The following is a 25,037-nucleotide window of genomic DNA, read 5'->3' on the forward strand; positions in this document are numbered from 1 at the left end:
TCTTTCTTTCTTTCTTTCTTTCTTTCTTTCTTTCTTTCTTTCTTTCTTTCTTTCTTTCCTTCTTTCCTTCCTTCCTTTTTTTTCTGTACCATCTCATCTAGTTTAGGGATAGCTACTGTATATAGTAGTATAAAGAGAAGTGCATCATGATAGCCAGGGCTTCTCTTTCAGGTATAATAACTTAAGGATTTTTTAATATATATAAGTATGTATATATAATATATTTATATTAAATATATTTAATTTATTTAATTAAAAAATTTAATATATAATTAAATAAATATATTTAATATATATAAATATAACAACTTAAGGATTTTTAAAAACATTTTGCATATAATCCAGTCAATACTGCTTTTTCCCAAAGATATAACTCTTAACTAAAATGACAATAAAACAGTTCTCTACTTTTTGATAAGAGATAGATAAACTATTAATGCAGTAAGGGACAACATGGAAAAGTAATAAACACCTAAGTAAAATATAGTACCTTCTATCATTTAGTTAACCGTTGTCAATCACTGTTTAACCTAGCTTTGAATATTCTCCCAGAGCTAAATAGGGTCCTAGGACTGCAGGTTTGCTCTAGTGGTGGCAGAAGTCTCTGCCTTCGTGGATGATCCAGCCACACTTATCTAGTCATCTGGCTATTTGCCTTATGAGAATTAGCTATCTCTTGTGCCACCCATGCTTTTAAAAATTACTCCTGACTTATAATCTCTCCAACAGCTTCCTGTTTTACTTCACTGAGGGAACAGTGAAGTCCTAGCTGCCAGTCCTCAAGCCCTTGCCTTCTGTGTCATGCTCTGTCTGCCATCTTGGTTCTTTGAAGAAAGCTTTATTATTTCATAATCTTCACAACAAATAATTTAATAATAATAAAAGCAAGAATTCTATTCATAGTGCATTTGCTTTATCTTTAATACAAGAAGTTTATTGTTACAGTATAAACCTTGGTCATGTGTTTAGTTATCCAAGTTACTGGTTGGCTAGGGATGCCTTAGAAGGACAGCATGCTGTCTATAAGACTGAGTCATATAGTAGCATGGCTAAGTCCTAGAATTGGGGTGAGATCTGAGTTTAACCATTGGCTCTGCTGTTTGCCAGCTACGTGACCCCAGGGAAATCACTTAATCTCTCTGAGTCTCAGTTCCTCATGGGTACAATAGGAAAAATCATACTAATTGCCTTCCTCATGGGATTGTAAGGAACATGCTTTGTCAACGGTAATGTATCATATCGATATGTGTTATTATTAGTAGTCTCAGCTTCCCAAATTGTAGGCACAAAGTCTTTGGAGTTCATAGCATCATAGATTCAGGATGGGAAGGACCCACAACAGTGATGGGAGGCAGCATCATAGGGTAGGGAAAAAAAAGCTGGATTTGGAGTCAGAGGACTTGGCTCTGAATTCCAGTATTTCCACCTTGTCTCCTGTTTGAATTCAGCCAAGTCATTTACTTTCTTTAGTCTCAGATTCCTTGTCTGTAATCAATCAATCAAAAAACATTTGCTAAGCACCCACTATGTTCCAGGAACTGCACTAAGAGCTGTAAAATAAAGGGGGTAGAGTAAACAGCTCGTAAGGCCCCTTCCAGCTTTATATCTGTGATCTTATAATCTAATCCAATCACCTCATTTTCTTGATGAGACAAATGAGGTCCGGTGATGAGGAAAGTCACCCCGAAAGTTGCCCCAGGTCAAGTGAGCTTTGACTACAAACACAGTGGGTACCATAGCACAATGGTTAGAATTTTAGGAACATGCCTGAAATTACATCCAGTCCCCACCCCACCCAGCAACACCACAAGGATTTCTTCCATTCAGGAAAAGGATACCCAGGAAGTCATAATTTCAGTTACTTTCTCTTTCTAAATTTGGTATTTAAATCATGAACTTGCCTTTATTTATATTACCCTCTCTCAAGTAAGAATCATTTTATTTTTTCTCCTCCAAATCTGAATCCCTAATGGGGTTTTCCTCTTTTAATTTTCCAATCCAGTTTCTTTGAAGAACTTTCCCCCTTTGTCTGCTGGACCTTTGAAAGAATTGTCAACAAAAAAGGACATAGTTTTATAGCACAATCACAGTTGTTTTCTTTGGCATTTTTATAGGCAAACACTATTTGAATTCTGGGGGAAAACCCTTGTTCTCTTTCCTTACATGTTTTGAAAGACTTAAGATTCTCTATCTACATTTTTAACACACCTAGAATTTGAATCAACACACAATCATTTTTTTTTAACTCTGCTGTAGACAGAGATAAGTATCATGATTCTGGTTCCACTGTATTCTTCATGACTCCTGCTGGTTAAACAGCATGGCCCTGACTTCTGAGCCCATTGGAGAGGAGGGATGTGAGTGTAGAGAAGGGGAGAGAACATTGGACTTGGAGCCAGGGGACCTGGATTAAATCCTTTACCTTCTCCTTACAATCCTTGGGACCATGGACAAGTCCCTCATTTAAATCAATACTTCTCTGGGTCTCAAATTCTTTGTAAAATGAAGGGGTTAGATGAGGCAAGCTCGAAGGTCCCTTCTGGCCCAAACATTTGTGATTCACAGAAACTCAGGGTTAGAAGGGACCTCAGTGTCCAATTAGCTTCTTCCTGAAGACCTCCAGTGAGGAAGAACTTACCAGCCCTCCTGGATCCTGAAATTCCATCATTTGATCTTTTCCTACAATCTCTTTATTAAGGACCCCCAAATACCCAGTGGTAAGATATTTCCTTCCACTTCTTCAGATTGGAAAAAAAAGGGACTAGGAGAAGATGGAACTTACCTAAGACCACTTTCTGTCTCTAAGGGCAAGGTGCTAGTTCCTTCTTTAATGAGTCATTGTGATTACAGGTGAAATGAGAGGTCAAGCCTGATGAAGAGGAGTATGTGTGAGCCAGCACTCCCAATGACAGCAACTGGGCTTTCCTTTGCTAGCCTGGACTGTTTTTTTTTTTTTACCTGAGTATAAGAGGACGAGCAATAGCACGTCATTTTCCATCCTCCCAGAAGAGCACCCTGGCTAGTTTGTGGGCCTGTGCCGAACTCCACCTATCTTTCAGAAGACAGGCTTTGCTGGGTGACTCAGGCCAAACAGAAACCTGACTGGTTCTTACTTGAAAAGAGCAGGAGTGCTTTGATAAGGAATCAGTCCAAGAATCCTAAGGCTCAGTAAAACCAGGCAATGGGCCATAATGGTCTTTGGCCTTCCTCCCATTTGCTCTCCTAGAGTCCCCTCCCAGACAAATTCCTCAAGGTTGTCCCTCCATCCATTGCTCTATCCTGTCCCAAATTTCCTTAAGCCTTCACCTCTCTCCTCCCTTTCTGAGTCTTTACCCTTCTTTGGTCCCAACCCTTTAAGATCCTTCTTGCCTTTGGAAGGTAGTCAGGTAATGGGGAAACCAATCTACCATTGATATGTTCACAGATATGTCAACATGCTTATTCCAGTGAAGTGACAACAGGGCATTGAGGAAAGGAGCTGGTTATAAAGTGGACCTGGATTCCAATCCTGGTGTTGCTTATTACAAGCTCTATGACCTTGGACAAGTGAATTCACCTCTCTGGGCTTTAGTTTCCTCATTCAATAGAATATAAACTCTCTGAGGGCAGGGATTGTTTCATGTTTGACTGTGTGTCTCCCCCCAGCACTTCAAACAGTTCTTGGAAGCAGGAGCCTAAAAAAATGCACATGAGGGGCAGCTATGTAGTGCAGTGGATAGAGCACTGGCCCTGGAGTCAGGAGGACCTGAGTTCAAATCTGGCCTCATACACATAACACTTACTACCTGGGCAAGTCACTTAACCCCATTGCCTAGCCAAAAAAAAAAAATGCACATGAATTGATTGATTGACCTACAAAATGAAGAGATTGGACCAGATAATCACATCCAGCTCGAAAGCATAGGATCATAAGGTACCTTGACATCTAGTCCAGGGGTTCTTAACCTTTTTTGTCTGATGGAGCTCGCAGATCCCTTCGAAATCATCTTTTTCAATACATAAAAACATGTAAATTTAATACATAAAAACATGTAAATTTCAATACATAAAAACACGGGATTGTAGTTATCAAAACATCTTAAAGAACAAACTCATGGAATCTAGGTTAAGAGCCCTGTGTCTAGTCCAGCCCTCTCATTTTATGGCAGCTATGGCAGCTCCAGGACATGGACCTGAAGTCAGGAAGACCTGAGTTCTAATCCAGCCTCGGATACTTAACAGCTGTATGACCCTGGGCAAGCCGCTTAACTCCTGTCTGCCTCCATTTCCTCATGTCTAAGATTGGTTTGATAATAATACCTGCTTCCCAGGGTTGTAGGGAAAATCTACAGAGATAATATTTTTAGAGCATGTAAGATGCTGTATAAATTCCAGTCATTATTACGGTTGAGGAAATGGGCCTGGAGAAGGAAAGGAACTCAGGATTCTAGAGCTGGTGCTGAAAGGGACTTCAGAAGTCATTGAATCCAACACTCATTTTGAGGTCCAAGAACGTTGAGTGACTTACTGAAGGTCACACAAGTAGAAAGGATCAGAAGTGGGATTTGCATCTAGCTTCTTTGACTCCAAAAACAGAGATCTTCCCACTGCAGATGGCATGAGACTTCAGTTCTTGTTGTGGTTGAGTCATCCAGACTCTTTGTGACCCCATTTGGGGTTTTCTTGGCAGAGATACTGGAGAAGTTTGCCATTTCCTTCTCCAGCACCATTTTACAGATGAGGAAACTGAGGCAAATAGGGTTAGGTGACTTGCCCAGGGTGGTACAGCTAGTGTCTGAGGCCAGATTTGAACTCATGAAGATGAGTCTTCCTGTCTCAGGCCTGGCGCTCTATCGCTGTACCACCCGGCTACCCCCCTTCTTAGGTTACTCTTTACCCAGAGACATTCTGGAGACAGCAGGATGATTCTGATAACATATGTTTCAGGCACTTGGAACAGTCCAGATTCTGAGAATGCTTCAGATCCTGCCATTTAGGTGACCCCTGCCAGTAATGAATACAGTATGGGGGAATGATGTGATCTGAATGAATACATTCTGAATCATGAATACAGCTGTGTAGGTGGAGGGGGAGGAAGGGAAGTCAGGGCAGCTGGGTTCATCTGTCACCGCTTGGCCAAAGAGTTAATGCCTCACTTAACTCTCCTTTGTAAAGGCATATATAATTATGAATAAAGTCCAGATCTTGTACTGGGACAAGGTATATTCTTTGGCACTATCCCTTCCCTGCTCTCCCCATCCCCCGAGTCCTGTGATGGGAGCTGCTTTCCTCAGCCTGCAGAACAGGAAGATGAAGGCCAGGGCTCTAGGGGACCTAGACCAAGAGCAAGAAAAGCATCCTCACACACAAGGGACTTCCCATGGAACCATCACTTCCTGCTGTCTCAGGCCTCTTTGGCACCCCAGCATTTTTGAGAAACCTGGCCCCTGAGAGAACCCTAGGAACTTTCTGAGAAGGGCCACCCCCAAGGACTCCTGGGTTCCTGAGCACCAGGAACTGAGTTACGCAAATCTGGAAAGTTGAACCTCAAGGGAAGGAGAACGATAATGAACCCTGCATCAATTAGGGGCTTAGTTCTGGTCTCCATCTTGGGGCACTGGAGGGGGGAGTGTCCCTGGTTTAGATTCTTTTAGGAAATCCTGGTTGGCCAGGAGCCAACCAGGACACGAAAAGAGGCAACAGAGAGAATTTGGAGGGGAGGAAAGAAACATCATGACACATTCATGTTGTGAAAGATAATAATGGACATCTGAATAGCCCTTCAAAGTTTGCGAAATACAAGCGTAATTTCAATTGAGCCTCATCCTTCCATCAGGAGGCTTTCCTGTTCCCCTGACTTTCCCTTCCGAGATTCCCTTCCATTCACTCAATGTAGAACTTAGAAGCCCCTGACTAGAATGGAGAAACCACATTAGAATATAAGATTCTTGAGGGCAGGGTCTGTTTTTGCTTTTCTCTGTATCTCTAGCACTTAGTACAGTGCCTGGCACACATTGGAGCTTAATAAATGCTCATTGATCGATTAACTAACTGACTCACAGCACCCCTATGAGGTAGGAACTACTTTATTATTTTCTTAATTGGACAAATGAGAAAGTAAAGATAGAGAGATGATCAGTAATTTGCTTGTGGTCACCAAGTTCTTAGGTGTCAGAGGTGGAATTCGAACTCAGGCCTTTCTAACTCCAATGTCAGAGCTCTACATATCATGTGACTTCTTGTATACATATTTTTTAAGCACATGTGTGATAGATGAATATCTGTCCAACTCAAGGCATCCAGAAACCAGGCCTAGGTGCTGGAGAGATCGAAAGTGTAGATTAGATGTAATTCCTGTCCTCATGGAGCCTACAGTCTAGTAAGGGCAAATGCCACTGATGAAAGCAAATATAAAATACAATACTAAAATACAAAAGAATAGGTGCCAAAAAGGTATAAGCACACTGGGGAGGTTATTATCATCTAGGGATGCTAGGAATCAGGGTGGGTTTCCTGGTGTAGATGGCATGTGGGTTGTGCTTTTACAAAATAAATAAGGGGCAGTGAATAAATGAGCCACAGTAAATAGAGCACCAGCCCTGCAGCCAGGAGGACCTGAGTTCAAATCTGACCTCATACACTTATTAGCTGTGTGACACTGGGCAAGTCGCTTATCCCTGATTGCCTCCAAAAATAAAAATAAAATAGGAATTCAATAGGGATGGATAAGGAAGAAGGAGAGATGGTCATGCCAAGAGTAAGAGCTGCAACTACAACCCAGAGCTCAGCTTCTGGGTGCCAACAGCGTGGGGAGGGGGATACGTTTCCTCTCAATGATGATCCCTGTCCCAAGGCCTCACCTTCTATCAGCCCACACTGCTGTTTCCTCCAAGATTCAGGTCAAGCACCATCTTCGACATGAGATATGAGGTCTTTCCTGATCTCTCTAGTCAGTAATGCTTTCCCCATATGGCCCTGTGTGTGTTTGTGTGTGTGCATATAAACATATATACACACATATATGAATGGTGTGATTCATACATATTACATGTATATAGATCCACACATAGCTATCACTCACATGTGTGTATATATGCATATAAGCAAATATGTAGCTATACACATGAATATAAATAAACACGTTTTATATAGATATACATATATGTAAATAAACAGATACATTCATTCATTTGTTTGTTTGTTTGTTTGTTCATATGTTCTTGTCTTCCCTGATAGACTAGAAACTCTTTGAGGATAAGGATTGTTTTGCTTTTGTCTTTGTAACCCCAGCACTTAGCAAAGATCCTGGTACTTAGTAGGTGCTTAGTAAATACTTGTTGATTGATTAATTGATTGATTGGTTGACCCAGAGTTCCATCACTTGGCCCTCAGCCATTGTTCTCTTTCCAAACCCTGTGGAGATAGTGGCTGGACTTTCTAGGGGATGGGTGGCCTCTTCCCCTGGCTATCCCTGTGGTAGAACTACCATCTGTGTCACAGTCCTCCTAATTTTCCCCCACTACAACAATTTCTAGCTATGTCTCTGCTGCCTATTCCAGTGTGAGTAAAGGCTCCGGTATGGGGAAGTACAGGACCTTTATAGGCCTCCCTCTAGTTTGGCTGAAGCCCAGAGTTCCCAAACAGTGGAGGCCATGGGAGCAAGGTGGCATTAGATGTTGTAAGGCTTTGAATGTTAACTTCAGGAATTTGTGCTTTACTCAGCAGTGGGCAAAGAGCCACTGAAGGTTTTAGGACTTGGGCAGAGGAGAGCCAGGACTAAATCTGTTCATAGACTCCAGACCTTGGGACTGGGAGTGTTCTCCTTTACCCAGCCCAGCCCTGGGTGTGTCCTGGACCCCAGTCAACACCTAGGGCTCCATGGATGTCACTCAGAATCACTCAAAATACCAGGCTTGGAGCTTTCCACCTTATCCTGGCACTACTAAAGAGTTTTATGAACACAACTCTTCTCCCCCACTTTTTTTCCTTGGAGCCTCAGTTTCCTTTTACACAACTCAGGAAAGAAAATTCATTTTAAGGGTAATAATACATCTAGACTCACTTTTTTGGAGTCTGCTAGGTACTTTATAAGGCCTATCTAACCCCAGAACCCACCTAACATTGTAGATCTAAGGTCAGTCCCATATTTCCCCAATGACCCCAAAGCAAGAAAGAATTTGGACCTCCATCATATGCAGAATTCCTGGACCTGTTCAGGATATGTGATTGAGAAGCCCCAGTCATACCCTGTTCTCCTAGGACGAACTCAGCTTTAATAACAGAGTAAGAGGGCAGATCTCATCTAATTGCCTTAAATCCCAATCCTGATCCTCTAGGCTAGCGGCAGATTAGGTCACTGGAAGACTTAGCAAGCAAACCTTGATTCTTTCTGCATCATGAAAATGATCCCAGACCACCTCCCTCTCTCCAACCCCACTCTAAGAGGCATAGTGGAAAAAATGTGGTCTTAGACTTGGATGAAACTCGACTAGAAGAGCCTCTCTGACTTACTGTGTGACCATAGGCAAAATACTTAAATCCTTCTGTTTTAGGGGGAAAGTGGATAGAGAGCAAGACTTTAGATCAAGAATATCTGAGTTTGTATTTCACCTTGAACACTTCCTTGCTAGCTGTGTGACCCTGGATAAGTCATTAAACCTCTCTAGACCTCAGTTTCCTCATCTGTAACATGGCACAGAGTAATACAAGCAACTATCTTACATGGTTGTTATTAAGACTGACTGAGATGTATGTAAAGCACTTTGCAAACCATTAAGCACTCTACCTTCAAGAGATGGTTGTGCTCTTATTATTTGGAATCAGAAACCCTGGATTCAAATCCTGACTCTATCCTGTGTAACACTGGGCAAATCACTTAACCTCCTTGGGTCATAGCTTTCCCATTTGTAAAATAAAGGGATTGGACTAGCTAACCTCATTGTTTCCTGACCTAAAGTCAGATTCCCATGAGTCACCTGGCTGGGTTTCCATTTGTCAGCTGGAGGAAGGTGGGATCATCCTGACCTGGTGTCCTGAGAAAGTTCAGAAATCCTGGCTAGGTCATAGATCCAAGCTCTCTCCTGGCTTATAGTCATTGCCGGGACGACTGGTGTTGGGTCTGTAACTTGTGATTGCAACATGGGCCACGGCAGACGATTCTGCAACCACAGAGTCCAATGAACAGAATAACAATCTGTCCTGGAATGTTTTCTGTGAATTGGTGAGCTGTTAACTTTGCCAGATACGTCAGGTATCCAGTGAGGCCAAAGTTCAGACCCCTTTTCTGTGGTTTGTGTGTGTGTGTGTGTGTGTGTGTGTATGTGTATGTATGTATGTATGTAAGAAAGAAAGAAGGAAAGAGAGAAAGAAAAAAGAAAAAAGAAAGAGGGAGGGAGGAAGAAAGGGAAGGAGGGAGGGAAGAAAGAAAAAAAGAAAGAGGGAAACAATAAAAATAGAGATAGGAAAGAAAAAGAAGGAAAGAAGAAAAAAGGAAAGAAGGAAAGAAGAAAGGAAAGAGAAAGGAAGGAAGGAAGAAAAAGAAAGGAAGGAAGAAAGAAAAGACTGAAAGAAAATATCAGGACAGAGAGAGACAAAGAGAGTGCTAGAGAGAGGGAGAAAGTTTTGCTCTATTTTAACACTTCATATGAGCCTCTTAATCTAAACCAATCACCTTACAATTCTATGCCAATAATAAGGAGTAGGCTAGACTGTGGACAGTCCCAGAGAACTCTGTCCTGGGTCCTCTTCTCTTCTCCCTCTATACCACTTCACTTGGTGATATCACCAAAGGATTTAATTGCCATCTCTACGTTGATAAAATAAATAGAAACCCCTTGTTAACTGCTAAAGCGGAAGAAACCCCAGGTTCAAAAGGGGGACCTGGAATAAGCCAGAGTCCAGATTATAAAAACATTTATTGCCTGAGAAGAAGCTTGCAGGCTGAAGAAGAAAAAAGTTCTCAGCTGCTCAAAGGGGAGTGGGAAAAGATTGATGTATTTATATCTGGGGTTTTTATGACTATCTGAGGTATTCGTGGCTAAGCAGGGGTTAAGGGAGAAACACCATAAGGAAGTCAGGTGGGAAGTGGAGGTCTAGGGAGAAGACATTTTTGCTGTTCTTTAGATAAGTCAGAAAGCAAGATGTTTGCTGCTCTTTCTGAGCTGGCCAAGACTGGTTTTAGCAGTTGCAGACATCTCCATGTTCAGCTAAAGTTTACTTGCAAAGAATCACTGGTATGTCAAGCAGCTCTGGGCTCAGAAGTCCTCCTGATCAGATAGTTGTGCTACTTAGTTGTCTGATTCCCCTGTGAAAAAGGGAAGCTCTAGCGTATTTAATCGGATAGTATAGTCACAACAGAGTTCACACTGATGATTCTTAAATCTCCCTTTCCTGCCTCAATCTCTCTGAGGATCTCCCATCTCCCATCTCCAGCTGCCTTTCAGACATCTCAAGCTGGATGTCCAGTGGACATCTTAAACTCAACATGTACAAAACAGAATTCATTATTTTTCTCCCTAAACCTCACCTAACTCTCCTACCTCTGCTATTATGGTAGAGGACAACACCGTCCTCCCAGGCCCTCAGGCTCACAATCTAGGAGTCATCCTGATTCACTATCTCTCATTTCTCCATGTACAAGCTGTAGCCTGGGCCTATCTATCTCACCTTTGCAACATCTCTTGAATTTGCTCCTTTCTCTCCTCTGATACTGCCCACACCCTGGTGCAGGTCCTCATCACCTCACACCTGGACTATTGCAATAGCTGGTATCAGGTTTCCCTGCCTCAAGTTTCACCCTGCTCTAATCCATTCTGTTCAGTCCCTAAAGTAATTTTCCTAAAATCCAGGTCTGACCATGTCACCCTCTACTCAATAAACTCCAGTTGCTCCCTACTGCCTCCAGGATCAAATACAAAATCCTCTCTTTGGCATCCAAAGCCCTTCGTCACCCAACCCCCTCTTACCTTTCCAATCTTATACCTAACTCCCCACGTTGTACACTTTGATCCAGTGACACTGGTCTCCTGGCTGTTCCATGAACAAGACACTCCATCTCTTGGCTCTGGTCATTCTCTCTGGGTGCCCTCCATGCCTGGAATGCTCTATCTCCTCATCCTCACCTCCTGACTTCTCTGACTTCCTTCAAGTTCAAGCAAAAATACTACCCTCTACAGGAAGCCTTTCTCAATCTCTCTTAATCCGAGGGCCTTTCTTCTGTTGATTCTCTCCAATTTATCCTGTACATAGCTTGTCTGTACCTAGTAGTTTGCATGTTGCCTCCACTACTAGACTATGGGCTCCCCAAGGTTAGGGACTGTCTCTTATCTCTCTTTGTATCCTCAATGCTTAGCTCAGTGCTTGGCACATAGTAGGTGCTTAATAAATGCATGTTGAATGACTTAACTTAGCAAAAGTTCATCCCCATTTCTTGAAAAAAGAACTCAAACAGATAGGTCATTAGTGCGTATAACATATGGCATCCTTTATTATAAATTGTTTCTGTATAAGGTCTTTTAATTCTCTCAGCATGCAGGAGTCAGTCAATTAACGTTTATTAGGCACCTACGAGTTTTGTGACAGCATGCTCACATGGGTTCTGGATAATGGACGATGCTCTCCCGCTTTCCCAGGCACCAGTGGGGTGAAGCAAGGCTGTGTGCTTGCTCCCATGCATTTTAGCATAATGTTTGCAGCCATGTTGTCAGATCCCTTCTACCAGGATGAAAATGGCATCAAGGTCAGCTACCACACTCAAGCTGAAAAGGCTACAAGCCAAGACTAAAGTGGATGGAGAGTTGGTGCATGACTTTTTGTTCACAGATGATTGTGCACTCAATACGGTCTCTAAGGACAAGAGACAACAGAGTAAGGATAGATTCTCTGACACTTGTACTAATTTTTGCCCAACAATTAACACCAAGAAAACACAGGTTCTCCATCAGCCAGCACAGCACCATCCATATGTGGAACCATCAGTTACAGCAAATGGAAAAATATTGAAGGTAAGTTCACTTACCTTGGCATTATTCTTTCCAGGGAAGTATACATAGATGATGAGGTTGACATACACATTGCCAGAGCTAGTTCAGTGCTTGAGAGGCTCCAAAAGAAAGTGTGGGAGAGAAGAGGCATTCGGCTGCCTGCCAAACTGAAGGTCCACAAGACACAGTAGTCAATGACTATAGCAATCTGCTGTTTGATAAATCCAAAGACCCCAGCTTCTGGGATAAGAACTCACTATTTGACAAAAACTGCTGGGAAAACTGGAAAAGAGTATGACATAAACTAGACACATATCAAAATCTTATGCCATATACCAAAATAAAGTAAAAATGGGTACATGATTTAGATATAAAGGCTGATACTATAAGTAAACTGGGAAAGCAAGGAACAGTTTACCTGTCAGATTTGTGGAAAACAGAAGAATTTATGACCAAACAGGAGATAGAGAACATTATGAAATGAAAAATGGATCATTTTGATCACATTAAATTGAAAAGTTTTTGCACAAACAAAGCCAATTGCAACCAAGATTAGGAGGGAAGCAGAAAACTGGGAAAGAATTTTTACAAACAGTGTCTCTGATAAGGACCTCAAATATATAGAGAACTAAGTCAAATTTATAAGAATACAAGTCATTCCCCAGTTGAGAAATGGTCAAAGAATATGAACAGGCAATTTTCAGATGAAGAAATTAAAGCTATCTATAGTCATATGAAAAAATGCTCTAAATCACTATTGATTAGAGAAATGCAAACCAAAAGAACTCTGAGGTATCACATCACACCTATCAGATCCACCAACATGACAAAACAGGAAGATGATAAATGTTGGAGAAGATGTGGGAAAATTGGAACATTAATCCATTGTTGGTGGAGTTGTGAATTGATCCACCCATTCTGGAGAGCAATTTGGAACTATGCCCAAAGGGCTATAAAAATGTACGTACCCTTTGACCCAGCAATAGCACTTCTAGGGCTATATCCTAAAGAGATCATACAAAAGGGAAAAGTACCCACATGTACAAAAATATTTATAGCAGCTCTTTTTGTGGTGGCAAAGAATTGGAAATTGAGGGGATGCCCATCAATTAGGGAATGGCTGAACAAGTTGTGGCATATGAATGTAATGGAATGCTATTGTGCTGTAAGAAATGCTGAGCAAACTGAAGGTCCACAGAGATATTGTGCTAACCACATTGTTGAACTTTTGTGAAACCTGGACAACATACCAGCGCCACGACAAGAAACTGAATTGCTTCCATTCGAATTGTCTTAGGAAGATTCTGAAGATCACCTGGCAAGATAAGGTCTTTTTTCCAGCTTAACTGCCAAGCATTCAAACTCTGCTGCAACTCCAATGGACTGGCCACATTGTTTGAATGGCAAACATACATTTGTCTGAAAGACTATTGCATGGAAAATTCACACAAGGCTCCCACAGAGGTTAGAAGTGCCACAATGATACTCTCAAGGTCTCTCTGAAGGACTTTGGAATTGATTGCAAGGCTTTATTCAAAGTCACATGGCCAGTAAGTGGCAAATCTGGGTTTTGAACCAAGGACCTTTCTTTCCATTATGTCATCCTAACTGAATTAGCTGAAATTTGGGAAGTGGAAAGACAGAGGCCTGGCTCCAGGAGGGTGCTTCAGCAACTGGACATTAGGCATGGAGCCCCAGTTCTTGGGAGGCTTTGGGGCTTCCTTCTATGTGTGGGAAGCAAAGGCTGGGGCAACAGTGACTCTGGACTTCCAGACAGGGCTGAGGTACTTGACTGCTGTTGTGTAATTGGCTGTGTGATTTCAGGAAAGACCATCCACCTCTCTGGGCCCATTTCCTCATTTGTAGAGTGGGAAGGCTACATGGGAGGATCTCTAAGGTTCCCTCCAACACTGAGATTAGAGGAAGAATCTGAATCTGGAGTCAGGACCCTGGGGTTTGGTTCCTGGCTTAGCTAACCACGTGACCTCTGTGAGCTCGGACAAGTCATTTGGATGGAAACCCAGAGGTCATGGAGTCTAACTCCACGCCTGAACATGAGTCCCCTGTATTTGACTGGAGACCTCTAGGGAGGAGGATTCATTCATTCATTCAACATTTATAAAGCACCTATTATGTGCCAGGCACTGTGCTAAGCTCAGGGGATACAAAAAGAGGCAAAAGACAATCCCTGCCCTCAAGGAGCTTACAATCTAATGGCTCCCCAAGTAGCCCATTCCATGTTTAGATAATTTCATTAAATTGTTGGAAAACTCTTACTTGTTAGGAAGCTCTCTCAGGCATCAAACTTCAATACTTGTTCCTACAACTTCTACCCGCTTGCTGTTCCCAGTTCTGCCTTCTTTAACCAAGTGGAAAAATTCTAATTGCTAAACTATTGGAATGTGTGAATTACCTGAGACAAAGTAAAATAATTATATTTATTGGCCTACAATGAACTATATAACTTTTGTTTTAGAACTTAAAAAAAATAACCTTAGTACATCTTCCTTTTGAGGCAGCTAGGAGGCATGGTGGATAGAGCTCCAGGTCTGGATTCAGGAAGACCTGAGTTTGAATCCAACCTCAGACACTTGCTAACTGTGTGACCCTGGGCAAATCACTTAACCTCTGCCTCAGCTTCCTTATCTGGAGAGAAATGATTATTAAATAATTAAATACTGGGGTGGTCCAGGATTTTACCCCGGCCTCATTTAGAGATTAGACCAAAGCTTGGTTCTCTAAATGGAGGGTAGGTGATGAGATGAAAGGGTATATAAGCATTGAGTGGGTTTCGTGAAGGGTCTTTGGCATTTGAGTGTCCCTGATCCCTTTTGTTAATTATTGCTAGCATGATCAATAAAATGACCAATTACCCAGAAACTGTATCTCTTGAACTTTTTATATGTCACAGTCTGTAAAATGGGGATCATAATAACACCTGCTTCCCAGAGTTATTGTGGGGATCAAATAAGATAATAATCATAAAATGCTTAGCACAGTGCCTGGCACATAGTAAGTGTTATATAAATGTTAGCTATTATTATTGTTATTATTATTCATTTGCTGCAATTATTTATTTTACCTGATTTAGCATTGAGTTTCTGAGATTTGGACATATATTTTTAAATTTTTCATGAAATATTTATATAAATACTTATTATATTGGATATTAAGTACAGCATTGACAAATAATAATAATAATAATAATAATTATTATTATTATTATTCAGCTCATTACTGTTCATCCTAGCTTTGATTATATATAGTCCATGGACTTTAATGGGATTTAAATCAGGCAAGTTCCCAGGATACTAAAGCATGTTTATCTCCATCTCTTGAATAAATATCCTGACTTTTTTTAAAAAAATTTTTTTTAAATAAATTTGTTTATTTTTAGTTTCCAACATTCACTTCCATAAGATTTTGAGTTTCAAATTTTCTCCTTTTCTCTCCCATCCCCCCACCCCAAGACTGTGTGTAATTTGATATAGGCTCAACATATACATTCATATTAAATTCATTTTCACATCAGTCCTGTTGTAAAGAAGAATTAGAACCAATAGGAGAAACCACAAGAAAGAAGAAACAAAAAGAGAGGGAGAGTGCAAATAATATGCTTCAATCTGCATTCAGACTCCATAGTTCTTTTTCTGGATGTGGAAAGCATTTTCCATCATGAGTCTTTTGGAGATGTCTTAGATTCTTACATTGCTAAGAAGAGATACATCTATCAAAGTTAGTCATCACAGAATGTTTCTGTTACCGCGTACAATGTTCTGCTGGTTCTGCTCACTTCGCTCGGCATTTGACTTTTTTTGATGTGTGGTTTGGGCAAGTTCATATGGAAAAAATTCCATATTTATTTGAGAGTTTTTGCAATTCCAGAATAATTCTACTCAGAATATCAACATATGTATCAAATTTCATAATTGCCTCAATGGGAAGATATCCAGCAACATGGAAGTAAAAATATCCTCCCCAATATTTTTTGCGATGTTTTTCAGTCTGATAAAGATGTCTAGAAAATGTGGAACTCAAAATCTTATGGAAGTGAATGTTGAAAACTAAAAATAAACAAATGAATTTATTATTTAAAAAAAGATGTCCAGATCTCACAAACACTTGACTTTTTGTAGTTATTGTTTTTGGTATAGCCTTGAAGGAAGAAGTCAATTTCATCAGTAAAAATGACCACTTTCCCATCTGCAGTGTTCCAGTTTTCGTACGGGCTTGCCTATGACAAGCATTCTTTTCTTCATAGCAACCATTGTGCTGCTGTTGTTTTTTTTTGCCCCGATCTCATTGTTCTTCCAGCTCCAAGAAATCTGCACCATATTATAGGGGAATCAGTAACTGCTGCCCTCCTCCAGCTGCCTTATCCCTTTGAAAGTCTTCACATATTGTTTCCCTTTAAAATTTTCAAAATAGTTTTTTAATCATAAGATTTATAAATAAAGTGTTATACAATTATTTTAATGAAAATGTGTAAAAGTATAAAGTACTAAAGATACACATACACATACACTTACACACACACACACACGTATATAAACCCTGAGTCACAAAAGCTACAAACTTTTCCATAGAGAAAGTTTATTCAGGTCCAGTTAGTAACATGGTGAAAAAAAAATCATATAAACAATCTAAGGCAGGTTTTAGTGACAGTGAATAGCTCAAAATCAGAATATTTCAACTCCAAATACAAAGAAAAAACCCAAAGTGATTTCCTCCTATAAACAAACTCTAGTTTCTGTTGAAGCATGCAAAGAAAAGGAGAGGGATGGGGCAGGGGAAGGAGAGACAACAAAAAGACCTGTTAGTGCTCTATAATAAACCCAATATAGATTATATAAATAGTGTATTTATTATGCTAAAAAAAAAAGACATTATAGTCATGTGGGTCAGATTCAGAGGTGTGCTGGTGCTGGCTCCTATGTGCTCCTAAGAGCCTCTTGTAAAATTTTAATAATTGAGCAATTATTCCTCAAAAATTTGCAAACACTACAAACCAGGGCTTGATTTATTATTTTGTTAGTTGCATAGACTTTAGGAAGTGATAGAGAAAATAATAAGGCAAATTAAACTTATAAGTGAGGTGTGTGGGTTTTTGTTTTTGTTTTTCGGGAGAGCTGGTTATTAAACACCACTGGTTGATTCTTCCTCACCTTGGACTACATACGGAGGTGAGGCAGTGCATAGAGTGGAATCAGCAAGGCCTGAGTTTGGATCCTGCCTCAGCCACTGATTACAAAAAAAATCACTTAAAAGTTTAAATAATTAAATTGTATGCTTAGTTTGGGGAATTTTTAATAATCAAATATGGATTTGAATTTGAACAAGATTGGGCACTCTAGCATTATGCTTTACAAATACCACCGTTTCTGAATGACACTTTCCTGATGGATCAGCAGGGGAGACCCTCTTACTAGACCCCCTTAATCACCTGACCTATCTCCATCAGACTTTTTTCCTATGGGGGTCACATCAAAACTGTCATGAATTTATCTAGATAAACTTTGTTCTTTGGATGATCTTAAGGCTAGAATTATAAATATAATCGGTTCAGCCTCTGAGAAGCAGCTGATAAAAAGTTTTCTTTTACAGAGTTCAAGAATCTACTAAACAGGTAAATAATTTAAAATGTTAGCAATTAACCTTTCAAGTATTGTTTTTGGTAACTTTGTAGCATTTATATTTCTGAAGTTATTAAAGCTTTAAAATGCCTTAAGACTTTTAGGACAACTCTCATGCATACCAGTGGCCTGAGTATTGTCTCCTCTGAGAATCCTTGGTTAGCATCTGAACAGTTGAAATTTAAGTCACTCAAATGCATAATGATATGGGTCTGCACAAACAGGAAAGTTTGATTATTGAAAAGGAGACAAGTCAGCTATTCAAATTTCTTTGAAGTTCCTAGTGTTAATAATCATCTCCACACATGAATGCTTTGGGTTACTTGTCATAAAACCATCTTTTTGAGACACAGAAGTAGACCCTTCTCACATTTGTCTGGGAAAGGGGGACTTTCTTTCTGCAACATTTATCACTGAAACACATTCCACAGCGGAGTCAATGATGCTTTCTTATTATGAGGTCAAATTGGATGTCATACTGCACGCTTCTTGGATACTCCTTGTCTGAAACCCACTGAGGCTCACAGAGGCTGATAGAGATACTGAGGGTCTAGTGCTTGGGGACCATGCCTACTCAGTTTCCTACCATTGAGGCAAACGGCAACAGCCTTTATAGATGAGGGCATGGCTCTTCCATCCATCCCAGGGCTGCCCTGCAATCTTTGCCCCAATCCAACCAGTCCTAGCCTAGGGGGGCTCTATTTGTTTTCTGAGGTTGAATTCGGCTATCTTGCAGTACGTTTGTCAGTTCTTCGTGTTGTTTTTTAATTTTCAACTTCATTTTCCTTTGTGTTTCTGTGTGAATGATCCCATTTCATTGTGGGTTTTAATGGCTCTTGACAGACTTGATGTCCCCACCCCAATAACCGCTAAGATATTTCTAATGTTCATTGAAGTGTACCCTTTCAGAGTGATGACTTTGACATGCTTCCTGGGAGTAATATCCATTCTTAAAAACCACAGAATCAAAAACACAAGAGAATAATGAAGTGTGTGTGTGTGTGTGTGTGTGTGTGTGTGTGTGTGTGTGTGTGTGTGTGTGTGTGGTGGGAGGGGGGCACAAAGCCCGGCTTCAAAAGTCATAGAATTAACTAGTTGAGAAAGACTGCTGAATCCAATTTTATCTGGTCTAAGTCAGGTTTTGGGGATCAGCCTAGTGACAGTAGATGCACACATGGGTGACCATTGTTGTCACAAAATGAAACTGCATCAAAATTGTTGCTTGTCTCAAGCAATTCACATGCTATCATAGGTGACTGACCCTCCACGTACATAAATGCAACTCTTAAACACACTCGACATTTTCTCTTCTAATCTGATTCAACAAGCACCTTCTGTGGAGAAGGTCCTGCATTCGGTGCTAGGGATGCAAAGACAGTGAGGAAATTGATCTTGCAAAGACAGTGAGGAAATTGATCTTCCAAATTCCTCTCCTGAGGGCTTGCCAACCCACTTATGCCAACTTTTCCTGCACAGATTTTGTGGCATACTAGCTATCCTTCATTGGCATATGTCCTCCCCAAATCTAGGTTGCATGGAGAACTATTCCTGGCTTTCTATCACAAACTATAAGAAGCAACAGTCACTTCCCACCTCATCCTTCCAAGGTTACCATAATTTTCACCCTAATAACAGTTCCTCCCTATTGGTGAGAATGAGATCCAGCATGGGATTTCCCCTTTTGGTTGCTTGATCTTTTAAAGGGTGAAATTATCACCAAGGGAAATCAAGCAATCATTAGCTACTTTGCTTTTGGCAGAGGGAGAGAGAGACAGAGACAGAGAGACAGAGATAGAGACACAGAGACAGACACACACACACACACACACAGACAGAGATGGACAGAGAGACAGAGACAGAGACACAGATACAGACACACACACACACACACACACACACACACACACAGAAAGACAAAGAGGGAGAGAAACTCCTGCAGCTATTGTGATAATCAAAGCCCCTCCATCACTATTATCTCATGTCTCTGTGCCAGTCTTGTGACCTGTTTCCCAGCCTTCTCATCTACATCTTCTTTTTGTCTCGGTGGCCTGTGTTTAGCCTGATCACAATATTCTTTTTGTTTCTGTCTCCACTGAATTTCACCCAAATGTTCACTATGATATCTCTTTACTTTCACTCTTGGATTTCTTTCTATTAATATATCTTTTATTTAATACTATACCCTGCTCCCCACCACTGACCCCTCTTCTTTCTACCTCACTATATTCCTGTGCTGGGTCCATCCTATCAAGTCCTAATGACATTTATGAGGTCAAATTTACCTCCTTGTGTCAGGAGCTCTGATTCAGCTCGTTTGTTACCCACACTTGGTGCATTTCTACATAGAAGTATTAGGTCTTTCTGATGTCTCCTTTTTCAGATTTTTGTCTCCTATGTCTATTTGGGCATCTCTACTGCTACTCAGTCAGCTAGAAGGCTCAGTAGATAGAGGGCTGGGCCTGGAGACAGGAAGACCTGAGTTCAAATCCAGCTTCAGACACTTACTAGCTGTGTGACCTTAGCTAAGTCACTTAATCACTGCTTGCCTTAAATACACTAGACAAGCAAATGGGGATTTCATGGCAAATAGTCTCAGGATGGAAGCTTGACTCTTTCCTCTCCTCCTTAAATTAGCAGCTAGATGGCATGGTAGATAGCTGGCCCTGGAGTTGGAAAGTCCTAAGTTCAAATCTAGCTTCAGATACTTACTAGCCACGTGACTCTTAAAACTCAGTTTTTTCATTTGTAAAATGGGAATAATAATAGTACCTACCCCACAGAGTTGTTGTGAAGACCAAATAATATAACATGTGTACACTGCTTTGCTCCCATAAAAATGCAAGTCAATTATATGTTCTGAAGTATGCCCTGCAAGACAGAGAGAGGCTGACGACTTTATGCAACTCTGCCTCACTTAAATCCAATTCGTGCATGGTCTGTGATGTCATTGGACCCCCTGGAAAATCAATGCCTGTGGGATTGGACTGAGGGAGATCTGCCCATGTAACATGAAATAGGGGGAGGATTCAAATTCCATCTACAATGTTTATTGTCTATGTGATCTTGGGACAGTGAATTCCCTCTCTAAGCCTCAGTTTCCCTACCTTTATAATGAAGGAGTTGGACTAAATGGTCTCTGGGGTCCCTGCCATCTCTAAAGCTTTGCTCCTGAGGGTTTTTTATAGGAATAATAACTCAGAAATCAAAAAGGTTTGGCTGGTAGCTGGGAGGGGACTGGTTGCTGATGGGCTATGGCAGCTGGGACTGGTGATTCCCAAAGCAGCATCAATAAGCATTTATTGTGTGTCTACTATGCACACCTACTCTGTGCCAGGTGCTATACTAGTGTCTTCAGATAGAAATACAAAGAATGAAACAATCTCCTATTTCCATCTCTTGAATAGGGCTGGGGGCAGAGAATAGTGTTTTCTTGTAAGCTCTGCTGTAATAATTGTTCCTTCAAAGGGTCCCACAGGAGAATCTTGCCTATGAGTTTAGCTCCTTAGATTTCCAATTCTCTGTTGTAGTCACAGATGTTCAACATTAGAAGGGATCTCAGAGCCCATCTAATCCAAATTATATTTGAGCAAGAATCCTTGCTCACAGCTCACAACTCTAAAAAACAAAATGGGGCAGGAATTATCATTTCCATTTGACATTTGAATAATTGCAAGCAGAGAGGTGTTAGAACCAAGGTCACACAGTGAATTTATGGCTGAGATGAGGACTAAAAGTCAATCAGTCACCTTGACTCTCAAGGTATAGCTGAGGACATAATGGGGTAGACAAAGGAAGGAAATAAACAATTACTAAGTACTTTACAAATATCAGATTTTATCCTCCTAACAACTTTATGGAGTAGGTACTATTGCTATTTCCATTTTGCTGTTGGGGAAACTGAGGCAAGCAGAGGTATTAGTCTGATCAGATACTCCACAGCCTCTCCCCTGCCCCCTCACTCCCCAAACACACCCCTTTAGTGCTGTATCTGTCCTCCATCAGGTGTCAGCTGTGTGTGCCCGCAAAAACACACATACGTGGTGAGTCACTGGTGATTTCACCAGTGACACCCGAGGACCATGGGGCTTAGGGACAGACACATTATTGAGTAAGTTTCCTTCTGAGAAGCACCTTCTTTAAGTCATCCAAAGGTTATGTGGTCCAGACTTCCAGGACCTCTTGTATAGGTCAGAGCATGGAGTTTAGAGTTCAGAGGAACCCAAGAGACCATCTAGACCAACCTTCTCATTTTACAAGTAAGGAAACTGAGGCCCAGAGATGAAAAATGACTCATTCAAGCTTAGGTGGGTATTGACTGGATTTGAACTCAGGTTTTCTGACTCCAAATAAAATCTTCTTTCCATTATATCATTAGGAATTTGGGCATTCCTCTAATTCTCTTGTTTTCATTATAGAAACTTTTTCTTTCCTGCAGTCCAGACCTATGATTTCATCAACATAAGAAACTCTGTGGTAACTACCTCATTGGTACAGATGAAACTCGTCTGTAACTTAAAGCCTTAGTGAGATGTTAAGCCACTTATCCACAGTCCTAGAGTCTGTTAGAAGCAGGATTGGAACTCAGTCTTTTTGACCTGGAGGCTGACCCTCTATTCTCTCTGCCACACTGCTCCTCTATAGTATCATTAAATATAATCTGATGTCATTGTTGTTGTTTCTCCTTTGTTTGTCCGAGACAGCGCCGATTTAGTGATTAAGGCTAGGTAAGAAATAAGGCAAAGAATGGCTTTTTACCTAGTCAAAAACAAAACAAAAAATTCAAAATGAGAAAGGAAGACTCTCGGGGTTTGGGGCCAAAACAGCAACAATTGCTATTTACATTCACTCTGAGCCATCAGAACCCAAATGATGACCCAGTGAGGCTTGGCCTGGGATCTATTTATTGTTGGCCAATCAATGAAAGCCAGAGTGATCTGGGCTTAAGGCAGGGCCTTTAAGAAAGAAATCTAGCCTGTGAACCCCAAGATATCTTGTGAGGTTTCAGTGATCAAAATTTATATTCCTTTGGGCAGCTAATCTGATATCTTAGAGTGAAAGGAACCCTTCAAGATCACCTGGTCCAACCCATTTTTACAGACGAGAAAATGGAGACCTGGAGAGATAAAGTCAAGGTTATATGAAACTCACATCCCTTGACACCTATACCAGTGGTCTTTCCATGACATCAATAAGACAAAGAAAATTTAAAAAATAATATCTAACATTTACCTAGCTCTTTTGGGTTAGCAAAGCACTTTACAATTGATTTGTTTTATCCTCACAACAGCCCTGGGAAATACACGCTATTATTGTCACCCACATTTTCCAGGCAGACAGAGGTTAAATGACTTGCCCAGGGTCATTCGGGTAGTAAGTATTTAAGGCTGGATTTGAACTTAAGTCTATACTGAGTTGAGGTACAGTGTTCTCTCCATTGCTGTCTCTAAAAAGTGCCCAAGTGGGTCAGTTAATGTCTCCAACTGTACTTATGACAAGCTCTGAGCTTTGGCAGCTGAAAGAGCTCAGGGGATCACAGACTTTATCAAGATGGCTATGAGAGATGGACCAAATCACTCAATCTCTGCAACTGGATTATTGCATTCAGCGTTGGGGTCCCCTTTTAGGGAGGGTACTGAATAACTGAAGCGCATGTATAGATGGGTGGCCAGGAGGGGGAAGCTGCTGAAGCCCATGCTATCTTTGACTACAGTGGTTGGTTAAGGAACTGAGCCTGGGCATCCTGGAGAAAGGGGAGATGACAGCCATCTTCAGGTCTCTGAAGAACTGGCACACTGAGGAGAGATAAGACCGTTTGCCCACAGAGGACAGGACTGGAAGGAAGGAAGGAAATAAGCATTTATTAAGTGCCTACTATGTGCAAGGTTCTAAGGTACTAAGCGTTTTACAAATATTATCTCATTTGATCCTCATAATACCCTGGGGAGTAGGTGCTGTTATTATCCTCATTTTACAGTTGAAGAAACTGAGGCAGATAGAACTGAAGTGACTTGCCCAGGGTCGTACAGCTAGTAAGTATCTAAAGCTAGATTTGAACTCAGCTCTTTCTGACTCAAGGTCCAATGTTCCGCCCACTGTGCCACCTATAAGTAATGGGTAAAAGCTGAAGAGAGATAGATTTAATATCAGTATAAGGAAAACAATTTCCTAACAGTGAAAGCTGTCCCAAAGTGGAAGGAGGTCACAGGTTCCCCACATGGTATGGTGGGGAATACAGCATGATCCAGTGGAACGATGCTGAATTTGGAGCCAGGACACCTCCAGCTACATGTAATTCTGGGCAAGTCCCTTTACCACCTTTAACAACTTCATCTTTTGGGCTGGATGACTTCTAAAGGCCCTTCAGGCCCTACGTCTATGATCTCATGATCCATCACTGGGGCCCTTTAATAGGTGGAGACTAGGTGACCATTTGTCTGGGATATTGTAAAACGAGATTCCTCTGCAGATAAAGGTCAGAATAGACGGTCTCTGAGGCATCTGCCACCTTGGACATTCTGTGACTTCTGTGAGCGTCAACCTAAGGCTTACGGGAGTCATCAGAGACTGTTCCCTAAAGATCAAGACTCCCCAAAGACTCTACCTGGATGGCCCAGCATGCTGACACAGACCCAAGGAAAAAGCCATCGGCCATTGTTGGGGATCAGGTGTATGTGTCACCAAGTAAACAGAAACTTTTTTTTTTATCTAATTGTACAAAACTCTGGTCTGTATGAAACTGGGAAGTCCAGATTTTAGGACAGTTTTGATCACCTGTTGAAAGAAAGGTTACATTCGCTGTCTGGACAACACACCTGGGTTTTTGTTTTTATAATAGAATGGGACCTACATCACTGTGATTTCATGATTAGCTAAGTTCGCATCTAAAAGGAGTTATATCACTTTGGTAAGAGAGCTCCAAATTCTCTGCCAGACCCAGATTACGGACTAGTTTTATTCTGTCTTAAGGTACTAAGTACATTATGAGAGAAATGATTATTCATAATCAATAGTTTGGGGAGATTCAGAGCTTTCCCCTTCTTCCAAAGTCCTGGTTTTTAAAAGTTCAGTCTCTTGAAAGACACTGATGATTATGAGCTTGGACTAACTTTCTTGTTAAAGACCCCACCTTGGTAGAAGCGATTGTGTTCTGCTCAGGCTTGGGTGGACATACATTCTTTGAACAGACAGGCCAAAGCTATGGGTGTTCTGGTAGTTTCTCTGTCCAAGGGTGACAGGATATCACTCTCAGTCCCTCATTTTAATACAGCTCACTTTCAATTGTGGTGTCCAATCAGAGTTGTTCGCCACCCCTCTGGAATACCTGCTTTTCGAAGGGCATATGAACTGTGAGCCTATTGCCATGATTGTTTTTGGTATGAGGGAGATGGCCAAATGACCATCCTTTTATTAATAATGTGCTGTCCTTATTAATAAAATTATTAAA

General features: G+C 41.0%; 1 protein-coding gene and 1 long non-coding RNA gene across 2 annotated transcripts in view; one reads left to right on the forward strand and one right to left on the reverse strand.

Moving 5' to 3' along the window:
- Positions 1-830, forward strand: part of LOC114030829 — a 7,964-nt gene extending 7,134 nt beyond the window's left edge. The window contains exon 3 of the long non-coding RNA XR_003567678.1: positions 730-830. This is a non-coding gene — a long non-coding RNA (uncharacterized LOC114030829). The remainder of the gene's footprint in view (positions 1-729) is intronic.
- The window catches only part of IL1RN (interleukin 1 receptor antagonist), a 16,496-nt gene extending 13,567 nt beyond the window's left edge, over positions 1-2,929 (reverse strand). The window contains exon 1 of the mRNA XM_027845734.1: positions 2,783-2,929. The gene's annotated coding sequence lies outside the window, so the exon portion shown is untranslated. The remainder of the gene's footprint in view (positions 1-2,782) is intronic.
- Positions 2,930-25,037: the final 22,108 nt, after the last annotated feature.

The sequence above is a fragment of the Vombatus ursinus genome, unplaced genomic scaffold (genome assembly GCF_900497805.2).
Source record: "Vombatus ursinus unplaced genomic scaffold, bare-nosed wombat genome assembly UNPS02015016.1, whole genome shotgun sequence".
NCBI classification, from domain to species: Eukaryota; Metazoa; Chordata; class Mammalia; order Diprotodontia; family Vombatidae; genus Vombatus; species Vombatus ursinus.